Here is a 24,310-nt window from a genome sequence, read left to right as displayed (position 1 = left end):
GCCGTGTGCCATGTTGTGCCATGTGTGGTGTAGTCTACTCATGCTTTCCTTGCTTTAGAAAATCTGAAATTAAAAATTAAATATTCTTTGGTTTTGCTTTCTTCTTAGTTATTCAACATTGTTAACGTGTCTCTCTCTGTTTTTAGATCGTGATTTCTTTCTTTCTTGTTTTCTTTCTTTCTTTTTTTTTTTATTTTTTATTTATTTTTTTTTCTTTCTTTTTTTCTTTTTTTTTTTTTTTCTTTTTTTTTTTTTTAAAGATTTTATTTGTTTATTTGGCAAAGAGGGAGAGATCACAAGCAGGCAGAGAAAGAAGGGAAAGCAGGCTCCTGCCGGGCAGAGAGCCTGATGCTGGGCTCGATCCCAGGACTCTGAGATCATGACCTGAGCCGAAGGCAGAGGCCCAACCCACTGAGCCACCCAGGCGCCCCCAGATCGTGATTTCTTTTCCTCCTAACAACTCATTTGATATTTTTTGTTCCTTCATCCAAATATAAGTTAGGATCGCAGAGATGCTGGCTTCTTGAGTGCTGGGGCTCCTTGTCTCTACTAGCTCCGACTGTATTTCCCACCTGGCCCTTGCATACCGAGGACATGTTATTTGGTCTTCTTTTCTATCAGAAGATTCTATGGTCTGTGGTGATGTCACCTTTCTTTCTTTTTGTGGTAAATATTTTTATTTTTTTATTTTTTTTATTTTTTTATTTTTTTTTTTTTAAAGATTTTATTTATTTATTTGACAGAGAGAGATCACAGTAGACAGAGAGGCAGGCAGAGAGAGAGAGAGGGAAGCAGGCTCCCTGCTGAGCAGAGAGCCCGATGTGGGACTCGATCCCAGGACCCCGAGATCATGACCTGAGCCGAAGGCAGCGGCTTAACCCACTGAGCCACCCAGGCGCCCCCAGATCGTGATTTCTTTTCCTCCTAACAACTCATTTGATATTTTTTGTTCCTTCATCCAAATATAAGTTAGGATCGCAGAGATGCTGGCTTCTTGAGTGCTGGGGCTCCTTGTCTCTACTAGCTCCGACTGTATTTCCCACCTGGCCCTTGCATACCGAGGACATGTTATTTGGTCTTCTTTTCTATCAGAAGATTCTATGGTCTGTGGTGATGTCACCTTTCTTTCTTTTTGTGGTAAATATTTTTAAAGACCTTTCACCTTTTCCAATTCCCTTATTCATTACGGATAGTTGGTTCCCTAAAATATACTTTCTCTTCCTATTATCCCATTTGGATTCCATGCAGAAATTCTAATTGAAGTATCCACGTAAAGATGAATATTTTTGTATAATATTTTAAAAATCTGTTTAGTTTTTTCTTTTTAATTGAAAATTATTTGGATTCAGCAAGGTGGGTAAGGGATGTCATTGTATGTATTTGTGTGTTAGGGTTCTAGAGCAGAAGGGATGTAACTTGGAAAAAGAACACCTGAAAAACTCAGAATTTGTCTTGTGTTTCCTGTATCAAGCAACCAACCACTACCAGTTAATTGCAGTTTGAACTGGGGGTTAGTTGCTACTTTTCCCACATACCTGCCCCCCACCACCTCCATCCAGACTACCAAGTACTGCCCGGTTATTCTTTTCATTCCTTGGGTCTCTTTTAGGTCTTAATTTTATTGTGCTTCTTTACCTTTGCATCCACCCTAACTCACTGGTCTATTCTGTCCTTCAGCACAGAAACAAAGCTTCATCTCTCCCATTCCTGTGGTAGCTTCTAACACTTAACCTCTTACAGTAAGTAACGTTCCTGATCATAGGCTTTTCGTACATCAGGTGTCTCTCTATTACGAAATGCCCTTTCTGCTACCCCTGCTTACGATTTTACCGATAGACCTCTTGTCCTTACCCATGTGCGTTTTGCCCTCTCTAGAGCCTCTTCATCTGAAATACTGTTTCCCTGTCTCTTCATTAGACCTACATTGTCTCATCCTCAAGACTCATTTCCTTCTCAAGAACTTTCTAGAGGTACCTGTTTTGATTCTTATTTTTATCAATTAGTATTTCCATCTCTCTCCTTCATACTTCTTCAAACATTAGTGTCTTTGTAGAGCTCTTCTGAGAGAGCTCAGTGCGGTCTACTAAAGATATCTGTGTTCCATTCAAGTAAATATTCCAGGTAGTACTTTTGAATTCAGAAAGACCTTTTTTCCTTTCCCTCTCCATCCCATGTGCGATTTTATCAGCAAATTCTGCTCTGTCTTAACTTAAGAGTGTTCAGATTTCCTTCCCATGTCTCACCTCCTCCACCCCTGGCCCTGGTCCAAGCCATATGATTTCTCACCAGTTGCTTGCTGTGTCTCCTAATGGGTTTCCCGCCTCTGCCCTTGGCTCTGGTCAGCCAAGGATGTTGTGAGTACGAAATGGGAAAGTGCACAAAGCTTGGTCATAAGCACTCCATAAATGGAATTTGTCTAGTAACTATTTTAGACAGTAAGAGCTCCACTCAAATGCATCCCCTTCTCTGAAGAATCTCCTGACCACACAACTAGGATGCATTTGCTCTCTGAGCTGCCGTAACACGTTGCCTGCATGTCTTTCATGAAGTTGTCATGCAATCTGCTTTTTAAAAAATGATTATATCCTTAAGAATCTTACCCTATGCTTAATATGCTGTGGGGGACATTCCTGATTACCTAACAAAACCCTGCTTCCCCCTGAGCCCTCTCCAGGTCTGCAGTGGTGATGTCTCAGGAAAGGTAGGCATCTCCTACAGTCCCAAGGGGGTAAGTCATCATTGGTCAAAACCAGGGGTTGGCAAATCACAACCTGCTAGCCAGATCTGGCCTGCCATTTTTCTTTTTTTTTCTTCTCTTTTTTCTTTCTCTTCTCTTTTTTCTTTCCCTTTTCTTCCCTTCCCCTTTCTTCCTTCCTTTTCTTTCTTTCAAAAGATTTTTTTATTCATTTCTTTGAGAGAGAGAGAGAGAGAGAGAGAGTGCAAGCGTGCACAAGTGGCAGGGAGCGGCAGAGGGAGAGGGATCCCAGGACTCTGGGATCATGACCTGAGCTGAAGGCAGATGCTTAACCGGCTGAGCCACCCAAGCACCCCATGGCCTGCCATTTCTTTTTGTAGGGTCATGAACCATACAAAAAAAATTTTTTTTTTCTTTAACAGTTTTAAAAGTCTGAAAAAATAAAAATCAAATAATATTTTGTAACAGGTAAAAATTATATGAAATTCAAATTTCAATGCTCCTAGATGAAAGTTTTTTTTTTTTTTTAAGATTTTATTTATGTATTGCACAGAGAGAGATCACAAGTAGGCAGAGAGGCAGGCAGAGAGAGAGAAAGGGAAGCAGGCTTCCCGTTGAGCCGAGAGCCCGACGTGTGGGGCTCGATCCCAGGACCCTGGGATCATGACCTGAGCCGAAGGCAGAGGCTTTAACCCACTGAGCCACCCAGGTGCCCCATAGATAAAAGTTTTATAGGAACACAACCATACTTGTCTCTTTACCATGTCTATGGCTGCTTTTGTTTAGAACAGCAGAGCTGAGTAGGTATGACAAAGATTGCATGCCCTGCAAAATATTTACTAAAATAGTTACTAGCTGGTTGGTCCTTTTCAGAAGTTTGCTGACCCCTATTCTAAACCAAATATAACTCCATTCTTTTCCCAGTGTTTATGTTTGGGCAAGCATGAAACTCAAGTTCTGGGCTAGTGGAATACAGGGGGAAGCTTGCCAGGGGACTTCTGGGAAAGATTTTTGTGTGTGTGATGAAAAAGATATGGAGAATTCTTCCTTCCTGGCCTTAGATGTTACATGTGAGGATGTGATAGAGCTGTGGCAGCCACTTGGTGATCATGAGGGAAAAGTCAAGAGAATCAGAGAGAAGTTGACCCAGATACTTTTGGGCTGTTAAATTAACCAACCCTGGAAATTCCTATTTCTAGATTTCTCTTTATATTCAAAATAAATATATTAAGAGTTGTGCATCCTGTTATTTGCAGCCAAACAACCCTAAAGTATATGATTTAAGAAAATGATTTTAAAAATTATGTCATAGTATTTCCTTTTGTTGATGATCCATTAAATTTTATCCATTTTCAGGCATTTTTCCTAAGTCTTTGCTACTATAAATGATGTCTTTAAAAATATATGTATATTATAAATTCAAATCTAAGGCTTATGAAATATACAGCTCAGCTCATTTTTTTTTTTTCTTGCTCGTACCATTAAAAAGTTGTTAAGGAAAAGACAAAAGAAAATGACCTCCTTTATTTTTATTTTTTAAAAAAGATTTTATTTATTTAATTGACAGAGAGAGAGACAGTTTGAGAGGGAGTACAAGCAGGGGAAGGGGCAGAGGGAGAAGCAGGCCTCCTGCTAAGCAGGGAGCCTGATGTGGGGCTCAATCCCAGGATCCTGGGATCATGACCCTAGCCAAAGGCAGATGCCTTTTTTTTTTTTTTTTTTTTTTTAGATTTTTATTTCTTTGACAGAGATCACAAGTAGGCAGAGAGGCAGGCATAGAGAGAGGGAGAAGCAGGAGCCCCACTGAGCAGAGAGCCTGATGCAAGGCTCGATGCAGGGCTTGATCCCAGGACCCCGGGGCCATGACCTGAGCCGAACGAAGCAGAGGCTTTAACCCACTGAGCCCCTCAAAGGCAGATGCTTAACGACTAAGCCAACTAGGTGCCCCAAACAACCCCCTTTAAAACATTGTCTTAACAACTCTTTAATGGGATACAAAATACTCCCTTATTCCACACTGGTGACAAAAATCCAAATCCATGCTTATTTCAAATACAAACTCTACCTGATTCCAAAAACGATTTGAGAGAGTTTCCAATAAAGGTTACATCAACAGTCCACAATATTCAATGGGAGTTGTGTGATCAAAACATTTTTTTCTTCTTTCTCATTAATTAAAAGTACTGAATCAGAGATGATTTAAGTTTTTGAGTTATTTACAACTCCAATTAACACTTTGTTAAGGCACATCCACATGGTATTAGGGCTAAAATGCTCCAAGTGATGAAATTATATCCCCATTTTTGTATCATTCCCTAGTGCATTGTGAAATACTGTCGAAGTAGCAAAGTCTCGCTTTTTCATGTTAGCCACTCTGTCCCCCCACCTTTGACCTACATCACATCTGCCCCTTCATCAGATAGTCGGCTATACTAATGTCCCTGGATTGCGTAGTCCCAAGTGTAGCAAGCAACTTCCTGGAGCACACGGGTCAGTGCATTGACTCGCTTGCTGTTTGGAACCCAGATCTGAAATGCCATTGGGTTAAGCTACCTATACTGATGGAAGTAATGCAGGACTCTGTAAAGTCCTGTTCTCCAGGCCATCAGATGCCTGGGGAATTACCCTCAGAACAAAGTTTGAGTGGAAAATCACCAAGAAGGTGATTTTCCAATGAGTTCTCTGAGCTTCTGTGAGGTGTTAAGCTTTTCAACATGTTATATTTCTCTATTCCTAATGCAACAATAACAAAGAGCCACTCCTGTGAGGGAGTTTAAGCTGCCAAGGTGAATTTATAAAATGTGAAGGGAGGTCTATTTCAGGAGAAAGAACTGGTTCCTGCAACTCTCTTGCTTTTAAAAGGAAGCTTCTGGGAAGTTAGGGCCATGAACTTCAGACTTGAACAGAACTCTGCGGAGTTCCAGCTCTTTCATTAGTACTTATATAACTTTGGGCAAGTGACTTGGCCTCTGAGTCGCCCATCCTTCACCAACCTCACTGGTGCCAGGCAGGGTGTGAAGCACCAGGATACAGCAAGCAAGACAACAGGACAGAGGCAAATGGATGAGGGTTTTTGCAAAAAAGGTAACTTTGCTAATTGGGGGTTCAAATTTGCACAAATGTTTCCTGGTTATTTGTGAGTTTACACATAAACTGAGGCTAAGGTTGTTGAGGAAATGTGAGGGAAAAAAGAAATGTAGCAGGAGTGCTGAGAGTCTGGAGCAGCTTTTGTGAGAGTAGGAGAAGGGACTCAAGGGAGACAACACAAAGAACAAGGTTGGCTGGCCACCCGGTGAGGGCGCAACAGTGACCTGGAGTAGTGCCTGCCCTCACGACGGTGGATGGCCCCAGCTGGCTCCTGGAGCGGCAGTGGCCCACGTGGTGGATTGCCCCAGCAGGATCACGGAGATCAGAGGCCGTGATGCAGTTGCGTGAAGGCTGGGGTTTGAAAAGGTTAAATGGTTCACTAAAGGTCACCCAGATTTTTACACAAGCATCCTGGCTCCAACTCCTGTGCGCTTTCCAATCTGTACTGGATCTGTCCTTAATGAGGTTTCCTTTGAGTCTCAAGTTTCTAGCTTGCTAAAGCCACTGGACCAGGGGATACTGAAAGTCCTGGAGTCCTCTAGAATGTTGTAATGGTAGGTTCTGCTCCTGAGTCTGCTTCCCACCAGTTAGGTCACAAGTCACCTTGGGCAAGTATTTCAAACTCCCTGGCGTGTTTCTGTAATTGAGTTTCAGAAACTTGACTTCTAAAGTGCTGATTTTGGGAACCTGGGTGGCTCAGTGGGTTAAGCCTCTGCCTTTGGCTCAGGTCATGGTCTCAGGGTCCTGGGATAGAGTCCCACATCCAACTCTCTGCTCAGCAGGGAGCCTGCTTCCTCCTCTCTCTCTCTCTGCCTGTCTCTCTGCCTACTTGTGATCTCTCTCTCTGTGTCAAATATATAATTAAAACCTTTAAAAAAAACAAAGTGCTGATTTTATGAAAAGTCAGTTTGTGCTGTTTTTATGAGTGCCCCCATTTACCAGGAGCTCTGATGCCCTCACAGCGCCTCCTACCTCTGGAAAATCTGTTCAGTTGTACGTTCAAGTTAAGCACTTGCACTAACACAAGTCACGGGGGATATTTAAGTCTCCCCTCCCCCCATCACTTAAGTGATATTGTCAGTCATCCAACACCGCAATCAAACAGGGCAAAAACAAATTGTAAAAGGAAAAGATAGCACAGTTTAAGGAAGAAAATGCAGTATAGAAAATGAAAATAAATGCATGAACACTGAGCCAAAGAAATCCGAAGGCCACGACTGAGTTACATGAAGCAGCTAGCTGTCAGGAACAGACTAAGAGCTTTCCAATTGAGTAGGTGTTAGCTCTCTGTCTTAGCGAACTGGAGAAAATTCCTTTACTCCCCGTATACAAGATTCTTTGAATAGTGCTTTTTAATAAAATGCCAGAGAGCCACAGAAGTAGCCTATAACTCATTAGGAACTGAAAGATCAGAGAAGCCCGATTTAGAGCCAGTTTTCATCGGTGGGTGTGAACTTGCGGGAGGCAGACTAGGAAACGTTTGTTTTGTGGGGGTTTTTTTTCCTGGCAATAAGCGAATATATTTTTCATCACCACGTCTCCGGTACTTCTGTAGTCAAATATAAAATAGAGGCCTTGAGTCCCAGCACGGTTCACCAGCCCAAAGACTTCAGCGGGTCCTCCCAACACCCCCAACCCCCGCTGGGGGTTGAGTTCCAGCTGGGGTCGAGCCTCTCAGGAGTCCTCCGGGAACCTGGAGGAAGGGAAGCAACCCGGGGATGGCCCGGGCTCCCTGTCCTCCAGGTCCTCCAGTTCGTGGGCACGCGGGCCGGGGGTCCCGTGGCCTGCGCGGGGCCGAGCGCGCCGCCTCAGCGGCGGACTTCCGCTTCCCACGCGCCGGCCCCGCGCTGCCCGCCCCCGGCCGAAGGGGTGCTCCGGTCCCGGGGGCCTTCGCCCTTTGCGCTCCCGCGCGGGAGGGCGGAGCGGAGGGCCGGCCGGCTGCCGACGTGGGTGTTAAGCGGCCGCCCTGGCGGCGGAGGCAGAGCCGAGAGCCCGCGGCGGAGCCAGAGCAGCACGCGTGGCCAACTGGCGCGGCGGTGAGCGTCAGCCCCACAACCGTCGCTCTGGGGGCGGCCGGAGGGAGCGGGGCGCGAGCGGACCTACGCGGCCAGGCGGCGCGACCTTCCCGGGCAGCCGGTAGGCTTCTGGGGTCCGCGGCCCGCGCGCCGTGCACGTGCCCAGGTCGTTAACGGGCGCCGTGGGCCGGGACTCGCCGGAGACTCCGGGGCTCCGCGGCCTCCTTTCCGTGGAGTCAACTGCCGGGAAGGGTGTCCTCTTTGCCCCCGCGGAGTGTCATCAGGCCTCTGGGCACCGGGCCGCCCGGGCCCGGGCCCGAGCGGGGGCGGTTATGAATGGGAGACTCTCGCAGGTTGTTGGGCTGGAGTCCGAGGAGGTGAAAGCCAGGACGAGAAAGTTGGAAGCAGACTCCCTCGCGGGCCCTGTGCCCCCCCGGGATCCAGAGCCTCAGAGCGGGAGTGCCTGGCGGGCGTCGCAGCGCCTTGGGTCCGGCTCTAGTCCTGGGGGGAGGGCGGCCGCGCCAGCTTGAGCCTGTGCCGCAGTCTTCTCGCCCTTGGTGTTACCTGGTGGAGCAGGCGGCCTCAGAGCGTTCTCCCAGGCGAGAAACTCATTTCCCCCCGGGAACAGAAGGTGTGCGGCTGGCGTTGTTGTTTGTCTCTCCTGGAGTCGGACCCACGTGTGCTTGCAGGAGAGGTAAAGGGGCGCTAAAAGGATTCAGCTTTTTAACTGGCTCAAGACTGAGTTTTAACTTCTGCTGACCAGTCTTGCCTCCCCCAAGCCGAATGTATTTTTCAAGACTTCTTGAAGCTGCCTTCTTAAACCACACAATAATTTGAGTCAGTTGCTGAGTTAATCTGTTAGTTCCCATCACTGTTTTTTTAGTATCTTAATAATTCTATGAGTCGTTACTTGTGGGATTTGATGCGTTTAAGTTTGGCTTACCGGAGGGGTTAAATTCGCAGCGATGACACATAGTAGGATCTATGCCTTTCTTATAAACTCAGAAAGAAATGTTGGCACCCCAAGAATTCAACCGATGGAGAAGCTCCCCACTTGCCTCCATTTTTCCTTTAAAATGCGGGGCTCGGTGCTTGTTTTTTGCTTTTCTTTTTGGTCAGGTTGGAATACTCTGGAATTAAGTATTGCTCGGTAGGCACAGACCCAAAAGGCAAGACTTGAGTTGAGTCCCCTGACTACTTGTATGACCTTGGAAAAGCTCTTGCTTTCTGGCCTCGGTTTTCCATCTGGAAAAGGAAGAGATTGGATTAGGACCCTCGTAGCCTTCTCTAGGTACAGGATGGCCACAACCTCGTCAACTATAGTTATTGATACTGCCTCTCCTGTCCTATCAATAACATAAAATCCATGTCTTGTCTGTTTCACTTAGTTGCTTTTTCAAGTCCAGTACTATGCTTTTGTGGTTGCTGGTTTTACAATCTTTTTTTTTTTTTTTTGCAAGGAAAGCAAGATTCTTGGTGTCTGATCACTCACAACAGGTGTCAAGTGGTTAAAAAAGACTTCTTAGTGGATAAAATTATTTTCCGCCCACGTTTAGGTCCACATTGGCATTCATTAATAACCCAGCTGGCCCACCAGCCTCCAAGAGGTGGCCTGAGTGGGAGCACAAAGGTCTTTAGCGTGATGAATGAAAATTGTTCTTTGTTATTGACGGATAAGTCACTTTCTTAGTTTGAAAACCACACAGAATTGGTTGCTGAATTGGTTAGCTTGATATTATGTGTTAATGAGCCACCTTTCTTTTTTTTATAAAAAATCTGTATCTTTTAAGTCCATTTCTCTGTGATAGTTGATTTTTGTCTAACAGTAGAGGAGTAGACTCTAGTTTTCCCAAACTTTTTAAGCTCTAGCCCAACCATGCTGAAACAAGATCACTGGGAGACAGACCTGGTTATCTGAATATTTTACCGGTGCCCCAGTGATTCTTATCAAACAAATTTAGGACACAGTGTTGCTTCTCAAAATGTGATTGGTGGCCAGTCATTATCAGCCTCATCTGGGAGTTTGTAATGACTGGCAAGGTTTCTGGTCCCACCTGAGGCCTAGCACATCAGAATCTGTAGTTTAACAAGGTCCCCAGGTGTTTTGTGTACACGGTTATGGTTGAGAAGGTCTGGAGAGGCCTTTGATGACCATTACTAATGCTTGGTGCTGTGCTCTGTAGTTCTAAGAACAGCTGTCCCATGTGGCTATTTGTGATTGCCTTTATATTATGATAATTCTATTATTCACCTTTGATTCGGGGGGACCTCCAGCTTAAGGGGCCCGAGGGCTCATCCTGCTGGTGGAAGATCAGGAATTCAGACCCACGCATATGTCACTTAGCAGAACACCTAATCCATTACTTTCCAGACCTGCTGTTTTGTGACCTCCTAAGAGGGACTCAACTCAGGTTGCTGTCTGAATTTAGAACTGAGCTTAGTTGCCTGACAGTTCCACTTAGGCCTCTGAAAAACTAGTTTGATATGACTTGGGTGTCTGTGGTATTTGGCATTCACTTGTAAGATTTTCAGAAGGGTTGGTTGAAATGCTCCCTATGAGTGGCTGTAACTCTGATAACTCAGGGAAGGTTTTTGACTTGTGAGTTTTTCATGGGGAGATGGTGGGCGAGTAGAAGGCAGGCCAGTTGCTAAGCTGCACTGATACCTTGACTGCCTTTTTCTTTTCTTTCTTTTTTTTTTTTTTTTTTTTTTGCAAAAGGGAGAACTGATCTCCCAGCTCCCGGAGGTTGAGGTCCCAGTAACCAGGCAGCAGTTCTAGAGAAAGGCTGCAGAGGCTTCACTGATGGTTGAGCTCTGGTCTCCTTTCAGGGATATGAGACACCCGTCATAAGCTCTGGAGAGTTGCCTTCCACAGAGACCAGCAGAGGAGTGGGCCAACATGAAGTCCAGTCCTGCCATCCAAGCTGCCATTGACCTCACAGCGGGGGCTGCAGGTAATTCCAGGGGAAACCCATCCTCTAGTCTTGGAGTACCTGCTACAAGTGGGATCCAGTGAAGGGGTGGTGAAAATATTACTTTTGTCACTCCCAGAAGCAACATGCTTTCTCTTTGGAGGGAATCCATGTATCGAAGTGTACTATCGTCTACTAAGAACAGCAGAAGGTAGAGCAGTTCCCTTACAATAAAACTTTGAGTCAGGGTGCAGGGTGGGAATGTCCTCAGTTCACAGCTGGAAAACCTCACAGCTCAGAGTTGAAGTCCTTTGTCCATTGTCACACACCTGGGATGTGCAGGTGACGTGGGATTTTACACCAAGCCTGGCAGTCTTCAGAGCCCTTGTAGTCCAGAATCATACTATGCCGTCTCTCCAGGGAAGTCCTACTTACTGTCCTTATTGCTGCCAAGGAAAAAAAGGAGGACACTCTTTGGAAATGTCTTTGGTAACTGAGGTTGATATTTGATGGTTTCTAAAGCCATTGTTGATATGTATTCAAAACAGAAGTATTTTATTTTTCTGAAGAGTAATTTTTGTTTTTTCAGGCCCACTAAACTCTCCCAAACTAAAAACAATCTTAAAAATATCTATATGTATCTATATACATCTATATATACATATCATCCAGTGAGGGTCTTCACCTAGAAGGAAGTTATCTGCAGAGCAGGATTTGGTCTTCAGCACAGCTGTGCCTCAGTGCCTCGACAAGGGATACAGCCTGAGGAGACACACACACACACACACACATGCATGCACGCACGCACGCACGCACGTGTGCCTACTGCTTTGTAGTATATCTAGAAATCTGGGATTGCAATACCTCCATCTTTGTTGTTCTTTCTCAAGATTGCTTTGGCTACTCAAGAACATTTGTGCTTCCATACAAATTTTAGGATTATTTGTTCTGGTTCTTTGAAAAATGCTGGTGGTATTTTGGTAGGGATTGCATTGAATCCATTGATTTGCTTTGGGTAATATGGACGTTTTAACAATGTTTGTTCTTCCAATTCATAATCATGGTACAATGTTCCATTTGTGTTGTCTTCAATCTCTTTCTCATTGCCGTATAAATTGCAGAGAACAGGTCTTTAACCTCCTTGGTTAAGTTTATTCCTAAGTCTTTTATTCTTTTTGTTGCAATTATAAATGGAATTGTCTTCTTAATTTCTTTTTCTGCTACTTTGTTATTAGTGTAAAAGAAATGCAGCAGATTTCTGTATATTTTTGTATCCTACAAATTACTTCATTTATCAGTATTTATTTACTTGACAGAGAGAGACGCGTGGCAAGAGAGGGAACACAGCAGGAGAATGGGAGGGGAAGAAGCAGGCTTCCTGCCGAGCAGGGAGCCTGATATGGGGCTCGATCCCAGGACCCTGGGGTCATGACCTGAGCCGAAGGCAGATGCTTAATGACTGAGGCACCCAGGCACCCTCTTCATTTATCAGTTCTAATAGGTTTTTGTTTTGTTTTGTTTTGTTTTTGTCAAGTCTTTAAAGTTTTCTTTATTTAAAGTAGACTCCATGTCCACTGTGGTGCACAATGCGGTGCTTGAATTCATGACCACGAGAATAAGACCTGAGCTGATATCAAGAGTTGGATGCTTAACCAGCTGAGCCACCCCGGTGCCCCTAAGGTTTTCTATATGTACTATCATGTCCTGTGCAGATAGTGACTGCATGACTTCTTCCTTACCAATTTGAATGCCTTGTATTTCTCGTGGGATTGCTGTGGCTAGGACTTCTAGTACCATGTTAAATAAGTGGTGAATATGGACATCTCTGTCTTGTCTCTAATCATAGAGGGAAAACTGTCAGCTTTTCACCATTGAGTGTGATGTTAGCTGTGGGTTTATTATGCTGAGGTGTGTTCCCTCTAAACCTACTCTGCTGAAATCCATCCATTTCATGTTGTATTTTGTCAAATGCTTCTCTGTATTTGAGATGATCATATGGCTTTTATCCTCTTGCTAATTGGTGCATTCCACTGATCGATTTCAGAATATTGAAACCACTGTTGCATCCCTGGAATAAAGCCTGCTTGATCTTGCTGATGGATTTTTTTTTTTTTCCTGTATTGTTGAATGCCATTTGCTGTTATTTTATTGAGGGGGATTTTTGCAACGGTGTTCATCAGAGATGTTAGCTTGTAATTTTTTTTGTACTATCTTCGCTTTTGAGGTCAGGGTAGTGCTGGTCTCCTAGAATGAATTTGGAAGTTTTCTATTTTTTTTTTTTTTTTTGGAATGGTTTTTGAAGGATGGGTATTAACTCTCCTTTGTGTTTGATAGAATTCACCTGTGAATCCATCTAGTCCAATTTTGTTTGTTGGGAGGTTTTTGTTTTGTTTTGTTTTTTGATTACTGATTCAGTGTCATTACTAGTAATTGGACTGTTCAAATTTTTTTCTTTTTCCTTTAGATTTTATCTATGTACTTAGCATAAGCAGGGGGATCAGCAGACAGAGGGAGAGGGAGAAGCAGTCTCCCCACTGAGCAGGGAGCCCAATGAGGGGCTCGACCCAAGACCCTGGGACCATGACCTGAGCTATCCAAGTGCCTCTCTGTTAAAATTTTCTACTTGTGATTCTAGATGTTTCTGGGTATTTATCCATTGCATTTCTTGGAGGTTGTCTAATTTGTCAGCCTGTAATTTTTCATAATCTTATATGCTTTGTATTTTTGTGATGTCCGTTTTCTTTTCCGTTATTTTTTTTAAATCTTTTATGGTTTTTTGTCTTTTCGTTATGTCTGTTCTGATCTTTATTTCCTTCTATTTTGGGGCTTTGCTTGTTCTTCTAGCTCTTTTCAGCATATGAAATTGAGATTTTTCTCATTTCTTAAGTTAGGCCTATATTGCTATAAATTTTCCTCCTAGAACTACTTTTGCTACATCTCCAAGATTTGGGGCTGTTGTGTTCGTTTTCATTTGTCTCCATGCATTTTTTTCATTTCCCCTTTGATTTCTTGATTTACCCATTCCGTGTTTAGTAGCATCTTATTTAAATTCCGTGTATTTTTGTTCTTTATGGGTTTTTTTTAATCTTGCGATTGATTTCTAGTTTCATTCTGTTGTGGTAAAAAAGCTTGATATGATTTCAGTCTTCTTATATCAAATGAGATTTATTTTGTGGCCTAACATGTGATATATTCTGGAGAATGTTCCATGTGCATTTGACATGAATGTGTATTCTGTTTCTGAGTGGAATGTTCTATATGTATCTGTTATGTTCGTCTGGTCTAAAGTGTTGTTCAAAGCCACTGTTTCCTTGTTAATTTTCTGTCTGGGTGACCTATTGATGTATGCAGGGTATTAAAGTCCCCTACTGTAATTACTGTCAATTTATCCCTTTGTGTCTGTTAATTGCTTTATGTACTTAGGTTTCCTAAGTCAAAACTCCAGGTCTCCTGGTGTAAGAGGGTCCCTTCTCATCCCCACTTAGGCAAGCCTCATCATACCATGCTGCTCCAAGACCAGCAAGGGCTCTCTCAGAAACAAGTGGTCTTAAGCAGGCTGACGCTGCTAACATCTGTCCCGTGTGTGTCTGTCCTTGTTGCCACAGTGTACCCCTCGAGTGAAACCTCTGGTTTCCTGAAGCTTTTACTTCTCTGCAGAGGCTGTGCTAACTCTAGCCACGTGCCAGAAGCCAGAGGGTCGGGACAGTGGGCAGCTGCTCTTTCTATATACTGCAGTTGTGAAAGTTGGACCACCAGCAGCATTCTTCTTCTGCCTGGTTGTGTGGATGGGGTTGATGTAGCAGGGAACTGTTCTATTTTTTAAAAATAGCTAAATTTCCTATTACGTTTTGGATAATTCTATTCCAGGGTAGTCAGATCTATTCTGAAAAACCAGTATCATTCTGATGTACCATGATTAAGATTCTCGAGTTGTTCAAGGAAGTATTTATGTCAGGTTGTAAGGAGGCAAGCCCGTAAATTCTCTTTATGTGAGCAAAAGCACAAGAGTGTGGCAACTCAGTGGCCAGGAATTTTGATGCATCTTGGAGGGTTAGGGAAGAGAAACTGTAACTATAATCTCCTTTCAAAAAGCAAGTCTTGAAAATTGGGGCTTTCTTCCTTAGTGCCAGCTAAGTATCTACCGCCTCCCCTCCCCCGTCCATTTACCTAAGCCTGTCACCTGTCTGCCCCTCTGGCTTATGGCTGCATGCATTTTCAAGGGAACAGTACAAACTGTTTAGCGGCAACATGTGTTTCTGTAACACGAATTATAGCAAGTAATGTAGTCAGAGCTTTTTTTTTTTTTTTCCTTAAAGATTTTACTTATTTATTTGACAGACAGAGATCACAAGTAGGCAGAGAGGCAGGCAGAGAGAGGAAGGAAAGCAGGCTCCCTGCTGAGCAGAAAGCCCGATGTGGGGCTGGATGCCAGGAGCCTGGGATCATGACCTGAGCTGAAGGCAGTGGCTTAACCCACTGAGCCACCCAGGTGTCCCTCAGAGCTTTTTCTAAAAAGCCTTTAGATGGGCTACTGCACTGCTAGCTGAGACCCTTTGAGGGCTATTTGGAGGGAAAAAGAGCAACTGCATTCAGGCCATGTTCGTAAATAAGGACATTTTATTTATATAATATATAAATACATAAATAATGACGTTAAGGTACTTGGAATAAAATAGCATCCAGCAACGAAGAGAATGGGATTCCCTGTGGACACTGGACTAAGCAGTGTTTATAGTGAAAAGATGATCTTCACAGAGTTCCCTAAATTTAAATGAAGTTGGCTGGGAGCAGAGTCTGTGTCAGGGGGTGTATTTTAAAATAATCTAGATTTCTCTAGGCAGACGTTTCCTTTGACTTCACGGTGACGTTACAAAGAGAAAGAATCTACTGTAACGTCTGCTTATGTTTACCCAGATTCTCTTGTCCTCCAAGGACTGCGTGTGTAATTGAAGCTTGTATCACAAGCTCTGCGGGGACTGCTTATAGGAACAGTCCTATGGGCTCCAACCTTGTTCTGGTGCCAATCGGAGGTTTGTTAAATAGCTTAGAAATGACCTCTTTAATCTGACATTACAAATGTGAAAGCAGGGACTACTTACCCCAAAATACATAATAAACCTCACACCAACATTGTGAGGAATCATTTTAAATGTTATTTTGATATGAAAGTTCTTTTGAAACTTTTTTAAAAATTTATTTATTTATTTTAATAAACATATAATGTATTTTTATCCCCAGGGGTACGGGTCTGTGAATCGCCAGGTTTACACATTTCGCAGCACTCATCATAGCCCATACCCTCCCCAATGTCCATATCCCCACCACCCTCTCCGTTCCCCCCTCCCCCCAGCAACCCTCAGTCTGTTTTTTGAGATTGAGTCTTTTATGGTTTGTCTCCCTCCTGATCCCATCTTCTTTCATTTTTTCTTTTCCTACCTGCCCCCAACCCCCCCACATTGCATCTCCACTTCCTCATATCAAAGAGATCATATGATAGTTGTCTTTCTCCGATCTTATTTCGCTAAGCATAATACCCTCTAGTTCCATCCACATCGTCGCAAATGGCAAGATTTCATGTCTTTTGATGGCTGCATAGTATTCTATTGTGTATATGTACCACCTCTTCTTTATCCATTCATCTGTTGATGGACATCTAGGTTCTTTCCATGGTTTGGCTATTGTGGACATTGCTGCTATAAACGTTTGGGTGCATGTGCTCCTTCGGAGCACCACGTTTGTATCTTTAGGATATATACCCAGTAGTGCAATCGCTGGGTCGTAGGGTAGCTCTATTTTCAGTTTTTTGAGGAACCTCCACACTCTTTTCCAGAGTGGTTGCACCAGCTTGCATTCCCACCAGCAGTGTAGGAGGGTTCCCCCTCTCTCCGCATCCTCGCCAGCATGTCATTTCTTGACTTGTTAATTTTAGCCATTCTGACTGGTGTGAGGTGGTATCTCCTTGTGGTTTTGATTTGTATTTCCCTGATGCCGAGTGATGTGGAGCATTTTTTCATGTGTCTGTTGGCCATCTGGATATCTTCTTTGCAGAAATGTCTGTTCATGTCCTCTGCCCATTTCTTGATTGGATTATTTGTTCTTTGGGTGTTGAGTTGGATAAGCTCTTTATAGATTTTGGATACTAGCCCTTTATCTGATATGTCGTTTGCAAATATCTTCTCCCATTCTGTCAGTTGTCTTTTGGTTTTGTGGACTGTTTCCTTTGCTGTGCAAAAGCTTTTGATCTTGATGAAATCCCAATAGTTCATTTTTGCCCTTGCTTCTGTTGCCTTTGGCGATGTTCCTAGGAAGAAGTTGCTGCAGTTGAGGTCAAAGAGGTTGCTGCCTGCATTCTCCTCAAGGATTTGGATGGATTCCTTTCTCACATTGAGGTCCTTCATCCATTTTGAGTCTATTTTCGTGTGTGGTGTAAGGAAATGGTCCAATTTCATGTTTCTGCATGTGGCTGTCCATTTTCCCAGCACCACTTGTTGAAGAGGCTGTCTTTTATCCATTCGACATTCCTTCCTGCTTTGTTGAAGATTAGTTGACCGTAGAGTTGAGGGCCTATTTCTGGGCTCTCTATTCTGTACCATTGATCTATATGTCTGTTTTTGTGCCAGTACCATACTGTCTTGATGATGACAGCTTTGTAATAGAGCTTGAAGTCTGGAATTGTGATGCCACCGACTTTGGCTTTCTTTTTCAATATTCCTTTAGCTATTCGAGGTCTTTTCTGGTTCCATATAAATTTTAGGATTATTTGTTCTACTGTTCTATTTGTTCTGTTGTTCTATTTCTTTAAAAAAAATGGATGGGATTTTGATAGGGATTGCATTAAATGTGTAGAATAGACATTTTCACAATATTTGTTCTTCCAATCCATGAGCATGGAATATTTTTCCATTTCTTTGTGTCTTCCTCAATTTCTTTCATGAGTACTTTATAGTTTTCTGAGTATAGATTCTTTGCCTCTTTGGTTAGATTTATTCCTAGGTATCTTACGGTTTTGGGTGCAATTGTAAATGGGACTGACTCCTCAATTTCTCTTTCTTCTTTTTGTTAGTGTAAAGAAATGCGGCGGATTTCCGTGCATTGACTTTATATCCTGCCACGTTACTGAATTCCTGTACAAGTTCTAGCAGTTTTGGAGTGGAGCCTTTTGGGTTTTCCACATATAGTATCATATCATCTGCAAAGAGTGATAGTTTGACTTTTTCTTTGCCAATTTGGATCCCTTTAATTTCTTTTTGTTGTCTGATTGCTGAGGCTAGGACTTCTAGTACTATGCTGAACAGCAGTGGTGATAACGGACATCCCTGCCGTGTTCCTGACCTTAGCAGAAAAGCTTTCAGTTTTTCTCCATTGAGAACGATATTTGCAGTGGGTTTTTCATAGATGGCTTTGATAATATTGAGGTATGTGCCCTCGATCCCTACACTTTGAAGAGTTTTAATCAGGAAGGGATGCTGCACTTTGTCAAATGCTTTTTCAGCATCTATTGAGAGTATCCTATGGTTCTTATTCTTTCTTTTATTAATGTATTGTATCACAATGATGGATTTGCGGACGTTGAACCAACCTTGCAGCCCTGGAATAAATCCCACTCGGTCGTGGTGAATAATCCTTTTAATGTACTGTTGGATCCTATTGGCCAATATTTTGGTGAGAATTTTCGCATCTGTGTTCATCAAGGATACTGGTCTGTAATTCTCTTTTTTGGTGGGATCCTTGTCTGGTTTTGGGATCAAGGTGATGCCTCATAAAATGAGTTTGGAAGTTTTCCTTCCATTTCTACTTTTTGGAAGAGTTTCAGAATAGGAATTAATTCTTCTTTAAATGTTTGGTAGAATTCCCCTGGGAAGCCGTCTGGTCCTGGACTTTTGTTTGGAGATTTTTGATGACTGTTTCAATCTCCTTACTCTTGATGGGTCTGTTCAGGTGATCTATTTCTTCCTGGTTCAGTTGTGGTAGTTTATATGTCTCTAGAAATGTATCCATTTCTTCCAGGTTGTCAAATTTGTTGGCGTAGAGTTGCTCGTAGTATGTTCTTATAATTGTTTGTATTTCTTTGGTGTTGGTTGTGATCTCTCCTCTTTCATTCATGATTTTATTTATTTGGGTCCTTTCTCTTTTCTTTTTGATAAGTCTGGCCAGGGGTTTGTCAGTCTTATTAATTCTTTCAAAGAACCAGCTCCTAGTTTTGTTGATTTGTTCTATTGTTTTTTTTAGTTTCTATTTCATTGATTTCTGCTCTGATCTTTATGATTTCTCTTCTCCTGCTGGGTTTAGGCTTTCTTTGTGGTTCTTTCTCCAGCTCCTTTAGGTGTAGGGTTAGGTTGTGTCTTTGAGACCTTTCTTGTTTCTTGAGAAAGGCTTGTACTGCTATATATTTTCCTCTCAGGACTGCCTTTGTTGTGTCCCACAGATTTTGAACCGTTGTGTTTTCATTATCATTGGTTTCCATGAACTTTTTCAATTCTTCTTTAATTTCCTGGTTGACCCATTCATTTTTTAGAAGGATGCTGTTTAGTCTCCATGTATTTGCGTTCTTTCCAAATTTCCCCTTGTGATTGAGTTCTAGCTTCAGAGCATTGTGGTCTGTAAATATGCAGGGAATGATCTCAATCTTTTGATACCGGTTGAGAACTGATGTCCCTCCTTGGAGCAGACTTTTAAAAGTCCTGATTTTGTGCTCCGTGGCTCCGCCGCTTGCAGGGAGCCGGCCCCTCTCCTGCGGTCTGTCTTCCCGTCGCTTTGGATTCACTTCTCCACAGGTCCTACCTTTCAGAAAGTGATTGATTTTCTGTTTCTAGAATTGTTGCTCTTCTTCTCTTCGATTTCCCGTTGGATTTGTAGGTGTTCACAATGGTTAGATAAGCTATCTAGCTGATCTCCTGCTACCCGATGTCGTCTCAGCCTGCTACTTCTCCACCATATTGACTCCTCCCCTCTTTTCAAACTCTTAACTTTGGCACACAGTCCCCAGAAACAGTAGTTCTCTCAACCCTGGCATACCTCCTTCAGAAAAGAAAAAGCACCACTAACATTTTACTTTGTATATATTTAATGCTGTAAAAAATATGTGTATGTAAATATAAATATACCTGCAAGCAAGGAGGGTTAGGAGACATAAATGTGTGGCAGGGATTGTGGAGAACATATTGTATCCTAAAGAGGAAACTTCTATCAGTATCCGCTATGACTTAAAATGAAGCTCGACTGCAAACTCCTGACAGTAAATTTTCTGTATTTTCTTTTTATGGGGATTATCCAGCTTATTAAGTGGAAAGTAAAGCCTAGGAAAGAAGAAACATGTTTCAAGCACAGAAGGCCAACCAGGGTTAGTCTCAGTCCCTCTCTTGTGCCTCAGCTGTCCACTCTACCATAGTAAGTCCTCCCTTTGCCAGTTCGTAGAGGGGTCGCGCCATCTCCACGAACCGCGGTATCCACAGCTTGCAGTAGCCCACCGTCCCAAGGAACTCCCTTATGGAGACCAAAGCCTAAATAAGTGGCGTGGCTCTGACAGAGCTGTGTTTTTATTGCTGACACCCGATCCCCTTTTCCCTGCAGAGTCTCTAAGAGAGCTCTCGTCCCCCGCAAGCAAGACCCATAGTCCTCAGCGGCTATTTCTACTATTCCCACTAACTCAGTCCTCCTTCAAGCACTAGAGAAGTGGAATTCTAGAGAACTTCCAGACTCAGGAACAAATTTCCAGATAGGGAAGAAGCTTCCCTGGAAAAATAATCTTCAGTTAATTAAAAAAAAAAAAATTTCCCAGTTTAGTCACTAGAAAGTCATTTTTAAATGGGAGACTATTGATTTTTTTTTTTTAAAGCTGTCTTCACTGATGCTTACTGTGTGTGTGTGGGGGGGAGAATCAAAGAGACAAGAGGGGGCTGCCGTATTTTGAAAGAAAAAGGGGAAATTAACATCTTACCAAACCTATTCTATTCCAGACACTGTTATACTTTGACAAATATTATCTCATTTAATACTCAGAAAATCCATGTGAAATATATGCAGTTACCCTATTTTATCCTTTCAACAATATTTTATGGTGAATAATTTCAAACATAAAAAGCTGAGACAATCCTATAATAAATCCCCTTGTAGTCCTCGCACCACTTCAACCATCGTTTTATCATGTTGCATTCATTCCCTCCCCACTCTCCTCACATGCACACACACACACACACACACACACACACACACCCCTTCTCCACAGATCTCAGATGACTGTGGAGGAAATCCCAGTCATCGGGTCATTTTATCTCACAAGTATTTTAGTGTGGCATTCACATAGACTCTCGAGGGTAAAAATACCATAACACCATTGATCATATCTAAAAATATTATATCTTAAGGGGCACCTGGGTGGCTCAGTTGGATAAGAATCTAACTCTTAATTTCAGCTCAAGGTCATAATCTCGGGTCATGAGATCAAGCCCTGCAACGGGCTCTACATTCCATGGGGAAGTCTGCTTGAGATTCTCTCTCTCCCTCTACTTCCGCCCCTCTGCCCCTCTAAAACAAACAAATAAATCTTTAAAAAATAAAAATATCATACCTTGGGGCACCTGGGTGGCTCAGTGGGTTAAGGCCTCTGCCTTCAGCTCAGGTCATGGACCCGGGGTCTGGGATCGAGCCCTGCATCGGGCTCTCTGCTCAGCAGGGAACCTGCGTCCTTTCCTCTCTCTCTCTGCCTGCCTCTCTGCCTACTTGTGATCTCTGTCTGTCAAATGAATAAATAAAATCTTTAAAAAATATATACCTTAATGATACCTTAGTAATATCCAATTTCTGGGGCATGTGGGTGGCTCAGTCAGTTAAGTGTTTACCTTCAGCTTGGGTCATGACCCTGGGGCTCTCTGTTCATTGGGGAGTCTGCTTCTCCCTCTCCTTCTGCTCCTCTCCATGCTCTTGGTCTCTCTACTGCACACATTCTCTCTCAAATAAGTAAATAAAATCTTTAAAAAATACACTCAAGCTGGCCACAGGGACAAGAGCATATGTATCTTCGTTAGAGGTGTGTGGAGCTCAAGTCCTTTCGTGATTAGGAGCACAAATGTGTGCCAGAGCACAAACCTTCCTTGAACTTAGTCACAGTTAAGCCTCCACCCAGACTGAGCTTTTCCACAGTCGTATTAACTACGTCTTGGTGAAATGTTGTAGCTCTTTCCCTGGGTCTGGTTAGGTGTCCGTTCAGTAGAAAGTGGCCTATAGGAGCAACATGTGGCTCCCTTCTTGTTCCTTCCCCACAGCACAGAGTTCAGAACTTTTCTTCTAAGGGAGATATTCAGTCATGAGGCAACAAACATAAGCATGCCTAGTCATATAATGGCACTCAATAAATGTTTCTTTCATTAATGATTCTCCCTAAATTCTATGTAAAAACAAAAACAAAATCAGGAATGCTGAGGATAGACTTTTCACCTCCACTTAAATTGAGTCTTCTGTTATTTTGCAGAATAGATACGTTGGATATTTTGCAGATGTGAAAAATATCTACAACACGACTCTCCCTCCAAGAAAAACACTCAAGATTAAAAAAATCGTCATTCATTCAATTCATGGTATGTGTTTTATGTGTCATTGATGAGTTGGCCAGGAGGACAATGTTCTGACTCTGGAGGCGTGGGATGGTTGCTCCCGTGTGTGTACCAACAATCCCAACTCATGGCTGTCCTTTTATGCATCCTCACGTGTAACCCCTCCCAGTGGAAGAGCCCAGAAGCCCTTAGATGTCCTCTCTTCACCAGTTTGTGGGGGGCTCCATCCCCTTCGTTTTTCTATTCTCACTGCTGCCTTGGCTTCAGCCCAGGGTGGGCTTTCAAGAATAGGACCTCTGATGGAGAAGAGAGGAAGGGCTCACGAGCTCTGGAGACCACCTCTCCCTCATGTCCACCTCTAGTTCAGGGTTCATCTGGCAGCCCTGTATCATTTGCTCACATGAGCCTTTCAGAAACCTTCTTTTCCCTCTCATCATCCTGGTCTCTCTCTCTCCCCTCCCTCCTGCACCCTTAGTCCCCTCATCCCCAGCAACTCGAGATGTCTTGATATGTCTTAAATACACAAAGGTGTCTTCAAAACCAAACAACAAAGGAAATTTGTTGCCACAAATTCTCTTTTAGAAATAACTACCAAGTGCCTGCTTTGGGCAAGCCCCCTGCTAGTGTTTCTCTGCCCTCAAGAAGGAGAGGAATGCGTGCGCATGGATATAAAGAGCTGACCACAGTGTTGGGGCACACACAGACTTGACCCTGCCAGCTGAGGGTCAAGGTCAAGGATAGCTTCCTAAGGAGCACCACCCAGGTCTTCCTTACTGGAATCTACGGAAACACAGAAAGGGGGTTGGGAGAAACCTGGGCTCGGGGCGGTGGTGGGGAGGAGGGACGTCTTTCAGCCTCCTAGCTTCTATTAGTTACTACCAGGAGTAAAAATCCTGACCAATTTTAAAGAGCTGACTGTTCTCCTGCTTCAAGAATGTCCGGAGAGAGACTGGGATCTGCCATCATGCAGAGAGGCAGGAAAATTAGATCTTCCATCTCTGGGACTTAAGAAATGAAAGGGAAGGGGAGGGGGAGAACCATCCTCAAGTCTTTAATTCTCCATCAACCACCCCGCTTCCTGCGCAGTTCACAGGGGAGGCGGCAGAACAGGCTCGCCACAGTGGGGGTGGGCTGGGGCTTCACTCTCACTGCCCGAGGTGCAGCAGGGAGCGATGCTCTGACTCCCCAAAGTTAAACCATGGCCCGTGTGGAGGTGCCGGGTCCCTCATGAGTAGTATGGTGCCGGAGCACTGGTATCCATCCAAACAGGCTTGTATTTTTAGACTTCTGGGGAATCACAAAAAATAAGAGCTAGATATATATTTTTTAACATTTCATCCAATTATTCAGAAATAAAAGAATCCTTTAAATATATATATAAACTGCATAGTAAAACAGATTACAGTTAAAGTATAAAGTGCTTTTTTCAAATTATTTCTATATCCCTTCCTCCCCACCACACACACAGAGGTGGTGGTGAGGAGTTTTAATGGATTACCACAATCGGATTGCATCAGTTTCTGGCTTGTGAAAACAAATGTCAACCCAGGAGCATTGTTTCTGTGGAAAATTTTGTCTAGGTTTCCAAACAAGCATTGTGCAGGCAGACCCTTGAAACACGGCCCATTCGGGCAGAAGGCTGCCTGTGTATAAAAATTAGCAACTGTTGGTGAAAACGCTTTGCAGACTGCAAAGTCCTCTAGAGAGTCCATTATGACTGTTTCCTTGGTTGTGTGTGAATTAGGAGGGAGAGGGTTGTCGTGGTCATAATGGCTGACCTCACTCAGAATTCCAGGTGTTGCCACACCTCCCCAGGCAGAGCCAGGCTTGTCCAACAGGTGTCAGAAGGTAGGGTGTAAGGGCCTACTTAATCAGAGGGAGCCATATTGTTGCAGTGAACTTAGATTGACCCTGCCCCTCCCAGAGGAACTTCCTTGCAAAGCCTAGATGGAGGGGCGGGTCAGGCCAGGTGAAGACATCCAATCAGAGGGGCACACATATATCTACTAGTGTAAATTGAAATTCAATTGGCCGCCCGTGTATTGCAATCTC

The 24,310-nt window shown here is 43.4% G+C and overlaps 1 protein-coding gene across 5 annotated transcripts in view; it reads left to right on the top strand.

Annotated features, from left to right (window-relative positions):
• The window catches only part of LOC308339389 (uncharacterized protein), a 115,386-nt gene extending 93,102 nt beyond the window's left edge, over positions 1-22,284 (top strand). For 4 of the 5 annotated variants that reach the window (XR_013966504.1, XR_013966505.1, XR_013966506.1 and 1 more), the window contains 2 exons: positions 10,627-10,751; positions 22,177-22,284. The gene's annotated coding sequence lies outside the window, so the exon portion shown is untranslated. Of the gene's footprint in view, positions 1-7,801; positions 8,492-10,626; positions 10,752-22,176 lie in introns of those variants that run through there. The other variant, XR_013966508.1, reaches the window with a different exon arrangement.
• Positions 22,285-24,310: the final 2,026 nt, after the last annotated feature.

Source organism: Martes martes, assembly GCF_963455335.1.
Source record: "Martes martes genome assembly, chromosome: 3".
NCBI lineage: Eukaryota > Metazoa > Chordata > Mammalia > Carnivora > Mustelidae > Martes > Martes martes.
This window is presented reverse-complemented; position numbering and strand designations above follow the sequence as displayed.